Source organism: Neofelis nebulosa, chromosome 7, assembly GCF_028018385.1.
Source record: "Neofelis nebulosa isolate mNeoNeb1 chromosome 7, mNeoNeb1.pri, whole genome shotgun sequence".
Taxonomy (NCBI): Eukaryota; Metazoa; Chordata; class Mammalia; order Carnivora; family Felidae; genus Neofelis; species Neofelis nebulosa.
In genome coordinates this window covers 10,486,336-10,501,948 of record NC_080788.1, presented here as the reverse complement: position 1 = coordinate 10,501,948, position 15,613 = coordinate 10,486,336, and the positions used below count along the sequence as shown (strand labels likewise).

Sequence of the window (15,613 nt, the reverse complement as noted above, 5' to 3'; positions counted from 1 at the left end):
GTATCTACACAATAGTACCAGATGTCACAGAGAGAAATAAAAAGCACTTGCAAGCCCAAGGTCATTATCCAGCTGCTAGAATTTGGCTACCTCTGTAGCTCCAGTTATGTGAGGACAATAACTTCCTTATTGTCGAAGCCACTTCATTCCTTTTAACCCTCTCCCCTTTCTTAAAAGGAGACTACTAGGGGAAACGTATACATATATCATGTGTGAACTGTGACACGGGACGTAGCTGGAGGAAGGCAGCCAGAAATACAGAATTTGTTTTCCTTGAGACAGATTTGTTGCAAAGCCTTAATGGTACTGTGTTGTCCATGTTCAAAATTGCTATTTTTTATAAAAACTAAAGCATGTTGTCTTTTCTGTAATCTGAAGCTAAAATCCTGCCAACTTTTACAGAGGGCATTCCATAGAGAAGAAATAATACGGACAAAAGAAGCAAAAAAAAGTCATTAATCAGCTCAGTTTTTCATTCAATAAATTTAGGGTGCCTCTCATGTTCCAGTTGTTGTCAACTGACGATACAACAGGGAAACACAGACAAAATTCCCCACTATCAAGGTGCCTACAGTCTGGTAAGGGAAACAGACAGTAAATAAATAAATAGGAAGGGGGGAAGGAAAGATGGACAGTTTTTAAAAAATTTTTTTAATGTTTTATTTTATTTTTGAGAGAGAGAGACAGAGCATGAGTGGTGGAGGGACAGAGAGAGAGAGAGACACAGAATCCGAAGTAGGCTCCAGGCTCTGAGCTGTCAGCACAGAGCCCAACGCGGGGCTTGAACTCACAAAATGCAAGATCACGACCTGAACCGAAGTCAGATGCTTAACCAACTGAACCACCCAGGCACCCCAAGACTGACATAGTTTTAAAGGCTCATTTGGCTTCTGTATTAAGGACAGACTGTAAGGGACAGGAGTAGAAGCAAGGGAACCAGTTTAGATGTCAAGGCAGTAATTTGGGCTAGAAATGATGGTGGCCGGACAAGAGTGGTGAGAGGTATCCATTCCCATCCCCTTTATTGGGCATGTCAGTAAAATCTTTGAGGAGGCAGATCGCTGAGAAGGAAAAATGAACTCCAGACTGACAGAGAAAGAAATAACATAGAAAAGGGCACTGGGTGAGTGTTAGAGAGGACATTTGATTGGGGGTGGGGATGGGGGGCAAGTATATGAAAGAGGCAGAGATTTAAAGAAATGTGGGTTATGAACTGAATCTACTTTAATGTTAAACAATAGGCATATGATTGATAATATTGGAATTATTTTTAACTACTTTAAGTCACTGGGTTGTGTTTCTTTACATTTAACACCTTGCAAAGGCCCTGTGGGACCCAAAATATATCGGGTTGCACTGAATGAAATTTGTCCTGTTTAACACATTTTGAAAGTGATTTTAAAATATGTCTACTCCTTAGTTTATTAAACCTTTCCCTCTGGAATACATTAAATACCGACTCCTGCAAAGAAAACTAGAAAGAAGGCATTTAGATATGAATCAAACTAGAACCAGGATCAAAGGGAGTCTTGTTAGATAGAATGTAGTTCAGAAATGAAGTTAACTAGGGCGCCTGGCTGGCTCAGTCGGTTAGGCATCCAACTTCAGCTCAGGTCATGATCTCACGGTTCGTGGGTTCAAGCCTCACGTCAGGCTCTGTGCTGACAGCTCAGAGCCTGGAACCTGCTTTGGATTCTGTGTCTCCCTCTCTCTCTGTCCCTCTCAGGTCATTCTCTCTCTCTCTCTCTCAAAAATAAATAAACATTAAAAAAAAATTTAGTGAAGTTTACTAAGTCCAGACTCCTCACATTAATCGTTTCATCATTCATATTTCCAAATATTTACACTTTCTTAAACAAGCCCCTTTTCTTTCCCTGAGAGAGATGCTTGGTTCTTAAGGAGCCCCAGGGTTTAGTAAAGGACAAGTGTATGAAGTAAAGTATGAATCACATTTGACCGTGAGGCCAAATCTTTGTGATTTGGTTGGTCTCCTTTCCACACTCAGTGGAACAGTAAAGTAGAGGAGCAGCTGGACGACCAGTTGAGCAGAGAGCACTGTATGGCCTCCTGGTTTAAAACATTGGAGGGGCACCTGGGTGGCTCAGCCAATTGAGCCTCCAACTCACAGCTGAGCCTCACAGCCATCAGACTGAGCCAGGCATTGGACTCCATGCTGGGCGGGGAGTCTGCCTAAGATTCTCTCTTTCCCTCTGCCTCTTGCTCTCTCTCTCCGAAAAGAAAAAAAAAAAAAAAAGGGACAACAAATTCTTCCTTTAAATATTTTTTTTAGTTTACTCATTTGAGAGACAGAGAGTGAGCAGGGGAGGGGCAGAGAGACAGGGAAAGAGAAAGAATCCCAAGCAGGCTCCATATTGGCAGTGCAGAGCCCAATGTGGGGCTCAAACTCACACACCGTGAGATCATGACCCGAGCTAAAACCAAGAGTTGGATGCTTAGCCAAATGAGCCACCCAGGTGCCCCAATAATTTCTTCCTTTAAAATGCAAGTATAGGGGCAGCTGGGTGGCTCAGTCAGTTGAGCACCTGACTCCTAGTTTTAGCTCAGGTCATGATCTCACAGTTCATGGGTTCGAGCCCCACTTCAGGTTCTACACTGGTAACTTGAAGCCTGCTTGGGATTCTCTGTCTCCCTCTCTCTCTCCCCCCCCTCCCCTGATCACACACTTTGTTTCTCTATCAAAATAAATAAATAAACTTAATAAAATGAAATGAAAAGTATACAATGGAATATTACTCAGCAATCAAAAAGAATGAAATCTTGCAATTTGCAACAATGTGGATGGAACTAGAGTATATTATGCTAAGAGAAATAAATCAGTCAGAGAAAGACAAATATATGATTTCATTCAAATGTGGAATTAAAGAAATACAATGGATAAACATAGGGGAAAGGAAGGAAAAACAAGATAAAAACATAGAGGGAGGCAAACCATGAGAGACTCTTAAATTTTTTTTTCAATGGTTATTTATTTTTGAGAAAGAGACAGATAGAGTGTAAGTGGGGGAAGAAGAGAGAGGGAGGGAGACACAGAATCGGAAGCAGGCTCCAGGCTCTGAGCTGTCAGCACAGAGCCCGACGCAGGGTGCAAACACAACCACGAATGAGATCATGATCTGGGCTGTAGCCAGACGCTTAACCTACTGAGCCACCCAGGCACCATGAAGAGACTCTTAGATACAGAGAAGAAACTGAGGGTTGCTGAAGGGGAGGTGGGTGGGGGGATGAGCTAAATGGAGATAGGTATTAAGGAGGGCACTCAGTGGGATGAGCACTGGGTGTTATACGTAAGTGATGAATCACTGGGTTCTACTCCTGAAACCAATACTATACTGTATGTTAACTAACTTGAATTTAAGTAAGTAAATAAATAAAATTCAAGTATACTCTGAGAGTATCTATAACACCTCTAGGCACTTATAACAATGCCCCAATTATCGAGGATGGTAGGCAATGGGGCACTGACAAAGACTATCAGGAAGAATCCTAAAAACTAAGGAAATCAGGGAACCGAAGCTCTGGTCCATCTCTGCCTAGTATCTAGATTTATAGCTTTATGAAAGGCACATCACTTCAACAAATGGCATTGGGAAAACTGGACAGCCACATGAAAAAGAATGAAGTGCAACTTTATACCATATTCAAAAATTAATTCAAAATAGAACAATGACCTAAATACTAGAGCTGAAATATAAAACTCTTAGAAGAACACGTAAGAGGAAATCTGCATGACACTGGATTTGGCATTGCTTTTTTATATGACACCAAAAGGACAGGAAACAAAAACAAAAATAGATAAATTGGACTCCATCAAAATTACAAGCTTTCGTGCATCAAAGAACATAATCAATGGAGTGAAAAGCAACCCACAGAATGGGAGAAAATATTTGCAAGTCCTATATTACAGAATGGGTAATATAAAAAATATATATATAGAACTCCTACAACTCAGCAACAAAAACCAACAACCTAATTTTAAAAATGGACAAAGAACTTGAATGGATCCTTCCCCAAAGAAAATATGCAAATGCCAACAAGCACATAAAAAGATGCTCAACATCACTCATCACTAAAGAAATGCAAATAAATACCACAATGAGATGCCACCTCACATTCATTATGACAGGAAAGGAAGGAAGGAAGGAAGGAAGGAAGGAAGGAAGGAAGGAAGGAAGGAAAAGAGGGAGGGAGGTGAAGGAAAAAAAGAAAAGAAAAGAAAAGAAAAGAAAAGAAAAGAAAAGAAAAGAAAAGAAAAGACAGAAAGGAAAGGAAAGGAAAACAAGAGACAAGAAGTATTGACAAAGATGTAGAAAAATTAGAACCCTTACACCCTGTTGGTAGAAATGTAAAATGGTGCTGCTTCTTTCGAAAACAGTTGTTCTTCAAAAAATACAAAATAAGCCACCACTTGGGTGGCTCAGTCATTTGAGCATCAGACTCTTGATTTCGGCTCAGGTCATGATCCCAGGGTTGTGGGATACAGCCTTGTGTCGGGCTCTGCACTGAGCATGGACCCTGCTTGAGATTCTATCTCTCTCTCTCCCTCTGCCCCTCTCCTCCACTCTCATGCTCTCTCTCTGAAATGAAATGAAATGAAATGAAATGAAATGAAATGAAATAAATTAAAATTAAAAAAAAAACAGCATTAACATTTGATCCAGCAATTTGACCTATGGGCATATGCCCAAAAAGAAATGGAAGGAGGGACTTGAAGATATATTTTTAGACCCAAGTTATACCGGCATTATTTACAATAGCCAAGCAGTGAAAGCAGCCCAGTGTCCATCAATGGATGAGTGGATAAACAGAAGGTGATTTACACATACAATGGACTATCAGTCAGCCTTTAAAAAGAAGGAAATGCTCTGTAGAGGCCAAGATGGCAGAAGAGCCTGGAAGTTGTTTTTGCATCTCTCGTCCCTGAAATGCAGCCAGATCAACACTAAACCATCCTGCACACCTAGAAACCTGATTTGAGGATTAACACAACAATCTGCACAACCTGAACCACAGAACTTGGCGGGTATGTGTTGCAGAGAGGTGAACTGGGGGAGAGAGAAGCTGCGGAGGGCAGGGAGCTGTTTTTGCTTGTGGAGAGAGGATGGAGACGGCAGGTGGGAGTGGAAATATGGGAAAGCATCCCTCCCCTCAAGGCAGCTGGAGAGAAAAGAAAGAGTATTCAAGGGACTGAACAAAAAAATGGAGAAAGGAGAAAGGAGAGAGTTTAAATTCCATTAAGACACTATGAACAGGGGGGCCAAAGAGTCTGAAACTCCACAGCTCATTAACTGGCAGAGCTCTGGTGGGAAGGGTGAATCCCCAGGAACAGAGAGCGAGGTCCTGAGGGTCCTTAGGCCACACAGGGAGAGGAGGTCCCCCTGCTGGGAGGCCCTTGGTAGAGGCTGTGTGACCATCCCACAGGCAACGGTCCCAGCAGTCCCAGGAGAACAACCACATTCACTGGTGCTGGAACAAGGACATAAAATGGGAAACCTGGCACCACATGTGTGTTGTGATTTTCCATAATCCCTGAAAACGCTGCCGCTACACGATTGCATGAACTTTTTCTGGGGCGGGCTAGCACCCAGCCAGTCTCTGGGCATGGGCAGCAGCACGGTCCCCTGCATGTTCCTGAGTGCGGCCGGCACCGGCCAGTATTCAGTGAGACCCTCCCGCAGAGGGGCGGAGCGGGTCAAAGCCACGGTCCCTCAGAAGTGAGGGGTCGGGAAACACAGCCGCATCCCAGAGAAACTCAGGAGGGAGGCGCCGCCAGGCAACCTGATGGCTTGGTCACAGACGGTGTCAAAGCAGGCAGTGGCAGAAGCTGGAGACAGGACAGGTGTGCGACTGCTGGTGGGGAGAACGGAGTTGTGATACTAGAGTCTGGTAGCTGGGTGACACCTTTTTCACCACTCCCGCGCATGCTCATTAGCACCTACAAGCGCCACAATTCACCCCAGTAAGCTAAGCAGCGCCATCTAGTGGAGAATGGAGCTGTTACACTAGGCCCCGCCCAACTGGGCCAACCTCTTCAGGAACACAAATCTCTCTGCCTGCTTAGTTTCTGGACTCTAAAGGTCTTCATAGTTTGGCTTCTAGGGGAAATCGATGTAATTTGAATCATATTTCAGTCTATTCACTGGTCTATCTATTCCATTTTTTCTTTTCCTTTTCTTTCCTTATTCTTGAATACAGAAAGAGAAAAAATTATTTTTATTTTCCATTTTTATTAAAAATACTTTTCTTTAATTTTTTTCTCTACAATATTTTTTATTTTTGAAAATTTTTCAAATTTTATTTCCATCATTCCAATTTATTCTATCTCACTGTATTCATTTTTTTCAAATTTTTAAACGTTTTCCTTTTTTTTTCTTTTCTTATCTTTCCCTTTTTTCTCTAATCTATCAAGCTCCTTTCCACAACCAGACCAAAACACACCTAGGATCTAGCATCATTTACTTAATCTTTTGTGTTGTTTTTACTTTTTAATTTTAATTTTTTTACTTTATTAATTGCTTTTCTTCCCTCAAAATGATGGAACAAAGGAATTCACCCCAAAAGAAAGAACTGGAAGAAATGACAGCCAGGGACTTAATCAACACAAGATACAAGCAAGATGTCTGAACCAGAATTTAGAATCAAAATAGTAAGAATACTAGCTAGAATAGAAAATAGATTAGAATCCCTTTCTCTGGAGATAAAAGAAGAAAAAGCTAGTCAGGATGAAATAAAAAATGCTATAATAAGCTGCAATCTTGAATGGATGCCACGGTGGCAAGGATGGATGAGGCAGAAAAATGAATCAGCAATATAGAAGACAAACTTATGGAGAATAATGGAGAAAAAAAAGGGGAGACTAAGGCAAAAGGCACGATTAAAGAATTAGAAATCAGTGACTCATTAAAAAGCAACAACATCAGAATCATAGGGGTCCCAGAAGAGGAAGAGAGAGAAAAAGGGGTAGAAGGGTTATGTGAGCATATCATAGCAGAATCCTAACCTGGGGAAAGACACAGACATCAAAATCCAGGAAGCACAGAGGACTCTCATTAGATTTAAAAAAAACCCCACCATCAATAAGGCATATCACAGTCAAATTCACAAAATACTCAGGCAAGGAAAGAATCATGAAAGCAGCAAGGGAAAAAAAGTCCCTAACCTACAAGGGAAGACAGACCAGGTTTGCAGCAGACCTATCCACAGAAACTTGGCAGGCCAGAAAGGAGTGACAGGATATATTCAATGTGCTGAATCAGAAAAAATATGTAGCCAAGAATTCTTTATCCAGCAAGGTTGTCATTCAAAATAGAAGGAGAGATAAAATGTTTTCCAGAAAACAAAAGTTAAAGGAGTTTGTGACCACTAAACCAGCCCTGCAAGAAATTTTAAGGGGGACTCTCTGAGGGGAGAAAACAACAACAACAACAACAACAACAACAAAAACCTAAAGCAAGAAAGACTAGAAAGGACCAGAGAACACCAGAAACTCCCAACTCTACAAGCAACATGATGGCAATAAATTCCTATCTTTCAGTACTCACTCTAAACTTCAGTGAACTAAACGCTCCAATCAAAAGTCATCGGATAACAGAATGGATAAGAAAACAAGATCCATCTATGTGCTATTTACAAGAGACCCACTTGAGACCTAAAGACACCTTCAGATTGAAAGTAAGGGGATGGAGAACCATCTATCATGCTAAAGGTCGCCAAAAAAAAGCCAGAATAACCATATTTATATCAGACAATCTAGACTTCAAAATAAAGAGTGTAACAAGAGATGAAGAAGGGCATTATATCATAATTAAGGGGTCTTTCCACCAAGAAGACCTAACAATTGTAAACATTTATGCTCCAAATGTGAGAGCACCCAAATATATAAATCAATTAATTACAAACATAAAGAAATTCATTGATAATAATACCATATTAGTAGGGGACTTCAAAGCCCCACTTACAATAATGGACAGATCATCTAAACAGAAAATCAACAAGGAAACAATGGCTTTAAATGACACACTGGACCAGATGGACTTAAAAGATATATTCAGAACATTTCATCTGAAAGCAGCAAATACACATTCTTCTCCAGTGCACATGGAACATTCTCCAGAATAGATCACATACTGGGACACAAATCAGCCTTCAACGGGTACAAAAAGATTGAGATCATACCGTGCATATTTTCAGACCACAATACTATGAAACTCGAAATCAACCACAAGAAAAAATGTGGAAAGATAAGAAATACTTGGAGACTAAAGACCATCCTACTAAAGAATGAATGGGCTAATCAAGAAGTTAAAGAGGAAATTAAAAAGTACATGGAAGCCAATGGAAATGATAACACCACAGCCCAAAACCTCTGGGATACAGCAAAGGTGGTCATAAGAGGAAAGTATATAGCAATCCAGGCTTCCTAAAGAAGGAAGAGAGGTCTCAGATGCATAACCTAACCTCACACCTTAAAGAGCTGGAAAAAGAACAGCAAATAACACCCAAAACCAGCAGAAGACAGGAAATAATAAAGATTAGAGCAGAAATCAATGCTATCGGCAACAAAAAAACAAAACAAAACAAAAACAGAACAGATCAATGAAACCAGGAGCTGGTTCTTTGAAAGAATTAACAAAATTGATAAACCACTAGCCAGTTTGATCAAACAGAAAAAGAAAAGGAGCCAAATAAATAATATCAAGAATGAAAGAGGAGAGATCACAACCAACACAACAGAAATACAAACAATATAAGACAATATTATCAGCAATTATATGCCAATAAAATGGGCAATCTGGAAGAAATGGACAAAGTCCTAGAAACATATACACTACCAAAACTGAAACAGGAAGAAATAGAAAATTTGAACACACCCATAACCAGTAAAGAAACCAAATTAGTAATAGAAAATCTGCCACACAAAAAAAAAAAAAAAAATACAAGAGTTCAGGGCCAGATGGCTTTCCAGGGGAATTCTATCAAATACTTAACAAAGAGTTAACACATATTCTCTTGAATCTTGAAGCTGTTCCAGAAAACAGAAATAGAAGGAAAACTTCCAAATTCTTTCTATGAAGCCAGCATTACCTTGATTCCAAAACCAGACAAACACCCCAGTAAAAAGGAGACCTATAGACCAATTTCCCTGATGAACATGGATGCAAAAATCCTCAACAAGATATTAGCCAAACGGATCCAATAATACATTAAAAAAATTATTCACCATGACCAAGTTGGATTTATACCTGGGATGCGGGGCTGGTTTAATATCCACAAAACAATCAATGTGATACATCACATAAATAAAAGAAAAGATAAGAACCACATGATCCTTTCAATCGATAACAGAGAAAGCATTTGACAAAATACAGCATCCTTTCTTGATAAAAACCCTCAAGAAAGTAGGGATAGAAGGAGCATACCTTGAGATCATAAAAGCCATACATGAAACACCCAATGCTAATATCACCCTCAGTGGAGAAAACCTGAGAGCTTTCCCCTAAGGTCAGGAACAAGACAGGGATGTCCACTCTCACCACTGTTATTCAGCATAGTATTGGAAGTCTTAGCCTCAGAAATTAGATAACACAAAGAAGAAAAGGCATCCAAATCGGCCATGAGGAGGCCAAACTTTCACTCCTCGCAGATGACATGATAATCTATATGGAAAACCCGAAAGATTCCACCAAGAAACTGCTAGAACTGATTCATGAATTCAGCAAAGTTGCAGGATATAAAATCAATGCACAGAAATTGGTTGCATTCCTATATACCAACAATGAAGCAACAGAAAGAGAAACCAAGGAATCGATCCCATTTACAATTGCACCAAAAACCATAAAATACCTAGGAATAAATCTCACCAAAGAGGTGAAAAATCTGCACACTGAAAACTATAGAAAGCTTATGAAAGAAATTGAAGACACAAAAAAATGGAAAAATATTCCATGCTCCTGGATAGGAAGAACAAATATTGTTAAAATGTCGATACTACCCAAAGCAATCTACATATCAAAATAACACCATCATTCTTCACAGAGCTAGAACAAATAATCCTAAAATTTGTATGGAAACAGCGAAGACCCTGAATAGCCAAAGCAATCTTAAAAAACAAAACCAAAGCTGGAGGCATCACAATCCCAGACTTCAAGCTGTATTACAAAGCTGTAATCATCAAGACAGTATGGTACTGGCACAAGAACAGACACTCAGATCAATGGAACAGAATAGAGAACCCAGAAATGGACCCACAAACATATGGCCAACTAATCTTTGACAAAGCAGGAAAGAATATCCAATCGAATAAAGACAGTCTCTTCAGCAAGCGGTGCTGGGAAAACTGGACAGCGACATGCAGAAGAATGAACCTGGACCACTTTCTTACACCGTACACAAAAATAAACTCAAAATGGATGAAAGACCTCAATGTAAGACAGGAAGACATCAAAATCCTCGAGGAGAAAGCAGGCAAAAACCTTTTTGATCTTGGCCACAGCAACTTCTTACTCACCATGTCTCCAGAGGCAAGGGAAACAAAAGCAAAAATGAACTATCAGGACCTCATCCAAATAAAAAGCTTCTGCACAGCAAAGGAAACAATCAGCAAAACTAAAAGGCGAACCGACAGAATGGGAGAAGATATCTGCAAATGATATATCAGATAAAGGGTTAGTATCCAAATCTACAAAGAACTTATCAAACTCCACACCCAAAAAACAAATAATCCAGTGAAGAAATGGGCAAAAGACATGAATCGACACTTCTCCAAAGAAGACATCCAGATGGCCAACTGACACATGAAAAAATGCTCAACATGACTCATCATCAGGGAAATACAAATCAAAACCACAACAAGATATCACCTCACACCTGTCAGGATGGCTAACATTAACAACTCAGGCAACAACAGATGTTGGGGAGGGTGCGGAGAAAAAGGATCTCTTTTGCGCTGCTGGTGGGAATGCAAACTGGTGCAGCCACTGTGGAAAACAGTATGGAGGTTCCTCAGAAAATTAAAAATAGAACTACCCTACGACCCAGCAATTGCACTACTAGGTATTTATCCAAGGGATACAGGTGTGGTGTTTCAAAGGGGCACATGCACCCCAATGTTTATAGCAGCACTATCAATAATAACTAACATATGGAAAGAGCCCAAATGTCCATCGATGCATGAATGGATAAAGAAGATGTGGTATATACATACAATGGAGTATTACTCAGCAATCAAAAAGAATGAAATCTTGCCATTTGCAACTACGTGATGGAACTAGAGGGTATTATGTTAAGTGAAATTAGTCAGAGAAAGACAAAAATTATATGACTTCACTCATATGAGGACTTTAAGAGACAAAACGGATGAACATAAGGGAAGAAAAAATAATATAAAAACAGGGAGGGAGATAAAACATAAGAGACTCTTAAATATGGAGAACAAACAGAGGGTTGCTGGAGGGGTCGTGGGAAAGGGGATGGGCTACATGGGTAAGAGGCACTAAGGAATCTACTCCTGAAATCATTGTGGCCCTATATGCTAACTAACTTGGAGGTAAACTAAAAAATATATATAAATTATTTTTAAAAAAAGAAGGAAATGCTGACCCATGCTACAACACGGATGAACCTGAGGACATTACATTAAGTGAAATAAGCCAGTCCCCAACGGACAAAGAGTATATGATTCTACTTATAGGAGGTACCTAGAGCAGTCACATTTGTAGAGACAGAAAGTAGGATGGTGGCTGCCAAGGGCTGGGGGAGGAGGATAGGAGTTGTCGAGTGAGTAGAATTTCGGTTTTGCAAAATATAGGGAGTTCTGGGGATGGATGGTAGAGATGGTCGCCCAACAACAGGAATGTACCAAATGGCACTGAACTACACACTTAAAAATGGAGAGTGTGATGCTAAGTGAAATAAGCCATACAGAGAGAGACAGATACCATATGGTTTCACTCTTATGTGGATCCTGAGAAACTTAACAGAAACCCATGGGGAAGGGAAGGAAAAAAAAAAAAAAAGAGGTTAGAGTGGGAGAGAGCCAAAGCATAAGAGACTGTTAAAAACTGAGAACAAACTGAGGGTTGATGGGGGGTGGGAGGGAGGGGAGGGTGGGGGATGGGTATTGAGGAGGGCACCTTTTGGGATGAGCACTGGGTGTTGTATGGAAACCAATTGGACAATAAATTTCATATATTGGGAAAAAAAATGGTTTAGATGGTAAGGGCGCCAGGTGGCTCAGTCAGTTGAGCGTCTGACTCTGGATTTTGACTCAGGTCATGACCTCACGGCTTGTGGGATGGAGCCCCACATCAGGTTCTGCACTGACAGCAAGGAGCCTACTTGGGATTCTCTCTCTCTCTCTCCCCCTCTCTGCTCCTTCCCCCCCCACACACACAAATAAATAAAAAGCATTCTTTAAATCTTTTTTAAAAAGTGGTCAAAATGGTAAATTTTATATGCATAAAATATAGTTTACGACAATTTAAAAAATGTTTAAGATAATGAATAGAAAATGTTTTCACAGGGGCGCCTGGGTTGCTCAATCAGTTTAGCGTCTGCCTTCGACTCAGGTCATGATCTCATTGCTCATGAGTTCAAGCCCCGTGTGGGGCTCTGTACTGACAGCTCAGAGCCTGGAGCCTGCTTCAGATTCCGCGTTTCCCTCTCTGTCTGCCCCTCCCCCATTCTCTCTCTCTCTCTCTCAAATATAAATAAACATTAAAAAAAAAGAAAAAGAAAATGCTTTCACAGTGTGGCATGTACAGAATATACTCCAACCATAATAAACTGCATACCTGTCATCATATCACTACGTTTTCTTGAGTGGAAGCCCAAGACAGTGCCAACATGTCACAAGTTCCTTTCTGGGAAAAAGCACTGTAATGGGATGATATCATCAGAAATTTTAGAAATGCCTGAGAAATCATTTAGTCCCATTCCCCGAAAGAAGACAAGTTACAATGCCTTGACAATTCTTAGAGTTCTTATTTCTAAAATGAGAGGTTTAGACAATTTAATTAAACCGTCTGCAAGTCCTTTCCTCTGTCACAGTTCTCTGTTCTGAGTCAATAGTGTGTCAACTGTATTCAGGTCCTCCAGGAGGAAGGCAGGCTAAGGGGTTTTGCTCTGGATGTTTCAGTACATATACACACACACACACCTTGCTTCAAGCAGAGACGCTCACTTTTCATATGCTGCAGTTATGTTCAATATTTACTTTCTTGAAAACATTTTTCTAATTTAAAAAAAATCAAAAGCTACATTTTTCAGGAAGCCAGCTAAGCGTCCTAAGTAGAGGTCAGCCTATGAGAAGCTGGGGTGTGGAACCAGGCACGGCACTGGATGGCTAATAAAAATTCAAGGTGCACTGACATAGGAAAAAATAAGAACTGGATTGGCAGGAGGTACCAAGCTCCTCCTTAGTTATTATGCTCATTTTGGTCTCAAAGTCTTGTGTTCTTCTTGAAAAGAGAACAGAAATTCACAGGTATAATTTCTATGTAGAGCAGAACCCACCGTATGTCAATCACTGGGGAAGCCACATCTTACCGATCTGACTATGGTCAAAGAATCCTATCTTAGAAGGAATGGGACAAAGGTTAGCTTGTACAGGAGGCTCAGTTGGTTAAGCGTCCAACTTTGCTCAGGCCACGATCCCATGGTTCATGGGTTCTAGTCCCGCGTTGGGCTCTGTACTGTCAGCTGGGAGCCTGGAGCCTGCTTGATTCTGTGTCTCCCTTGCTCTCTGCCCCTCCCCGACTCACAGTCTATCTCTGTCTCTCTCAAAAATAAATAAACATTACAAAAAATTTTAAAAAAAGTTTTGTGACTTAAAAGAGGTAAGTAAATTTCACTTATTTAAAAAATTCACTTACCTGGCTTCCTCAGCCTACTATTCACCTGGGTGAATTCTTGTCATTGTTAAAAACTCAGCTCATTTGTGGAGCGCCTGGGTGACTCAGTCGGTTGAGTGGCTGACTTCAGTTCAGGTCACGATCTTGCAGTCGGTGGGTTCAAGCCCCAAGTCTGGCTCTGTGCTGACAGCTCAGAGCCTGAAGGCTGCTTCAGATTCTGTGTCTCCCTCTCTCTCTGCCCCACCCCTGCTCATGCTCTGTCTCTCTGAAAAATAAACAAAACATTAAAAATTTAAAAAAAAAACTTAGCTCATTTGCAACGCTTAAGGAAGCCACCCAGAGTGGGTAAAATACCTTCTCCTCTCATCCCCAAACATTGTCATATATTTACACATCTGCACATGTACCCCATGTCACTCGCATTTTTTTTTTTTTTTAATTTTTTTTTTTTCAACGTTTTTTATTTATTTTTGGGACAGAGAGAGACAAAGCATGAACGGGGCAGGGGCAGAGAGAGAGGGAGACACAGAATCGGAAACAGGCTCCAGGCTCCGAGCCATCAGCCCAGAGCCTGACGCGGGGCTCGAACCCACGGACCGCGAGATCGTGACCTGGCTGAAGTCGGACACTCAACCGACTGCGCCACCCAGGCGCCCCACTCGCCATTTTTTACTATCATTAACTATTATTTACTATCACCTTCTCCTGAGCTAGATATGCACTCCTCAAGCCAAAGTCTATGTTCTATTTATCTGTATCCTCAATCCAGACAGCAGGGCCAGAGTACTGAATATGCATTTTTTAACTGCACTAAAATAATTTTACATCAAGAGCCACAGACAATTGACCCTTTTTTCTCTAGCCAGCTTTCCTTGATTCATGGGTGGGTTTTCTACCACACTTCATCTTTTAGTTACACGCAGATGATTAAATGTTAACTCCTGTTAACAAGATTATTTAGTGATAGAGAAAAATACAAATGGAAATTAAGTTAAAAGTCTAATGGGCAATGGGCATTAAGGAGGGCACTTTTGGGGATGAGCACTGGGTGTCATAGTAAGAGATGAGTCAATGGTTCTCCTGCTGAAACCAAGACTACACTTTATGTCAAGTAACTTGAATTTAAATAAATAAATAAATAAATAAATAAATAAATAAATGAAATGAAATGAAATGAAATGAAATACCAGTTTTTAAAACAAGCTATAATGCCTAGGTGTTTAGAACTGGTCTTTATGAGTGTATATATTTACGTTACATTTTAATAAAAGTGACTTAGGTCAAAAAAAAAAAAGTCTACATACAAAGCTGTGCAGACTTCAATCAACATTTGTGAAAACAGTTACACATATTATATATGAGTGTATGAATTATATGTATACAGACTGAATGTATATATGCACTTATATATGAAAATGCATCAAGATGGTTAGCAGTGTTCCTATGTCTACAGACATTTTATAAAATATATTTCTGAGACTTCCAGTTTCCAGCCTGGCATCTAAGGAGCTCGGAAATTACCACTCTGTCCTAACATCAAATGAAAAACGAAGCATACTGGGGCACCTGGGTGGCTCAGTCGGTTAAGCGGCCGACTTCAGCTCAGGTCATGATCTCGCGGTCCGTGGGTTCGGGCCCCGCGTCGGGCCCTGTGCTGACAGCTAAGAGCCTGCAGCCTGCTTCAGATTCTGTGTCTCCCTCTCTCTGACCCTCCCCTGTTCAGCTCTGTGTCTCTCTGTCTCAAA

At 40.5% G+C, this 15,613-nt stretch overlaps 1 protein-coding gene across 1 annotated transcript in view; it reads right to left on the bottom strand.

Annotated features, from left to right (window-relative positions):
* SV2B (synaptic vesicle glycoprotein 2B) overlaps positions 1-14,086 on the bottom strand; it is a 208,142-nt gene extending 194,056 nt beyond the window's left edge. Inside the window, exon 1 of the mRNA XM_058736680.1 lies at positions 13,890-14,086. The gene's annotated coding sequence lies outside the window, so the exon portion shown is untranslated. The remainder of the gene's footprint in view (positions 1-13,889) is intronic.
* Positions 14,087-15,613: the final 1,527 nt, after the last annotated feature.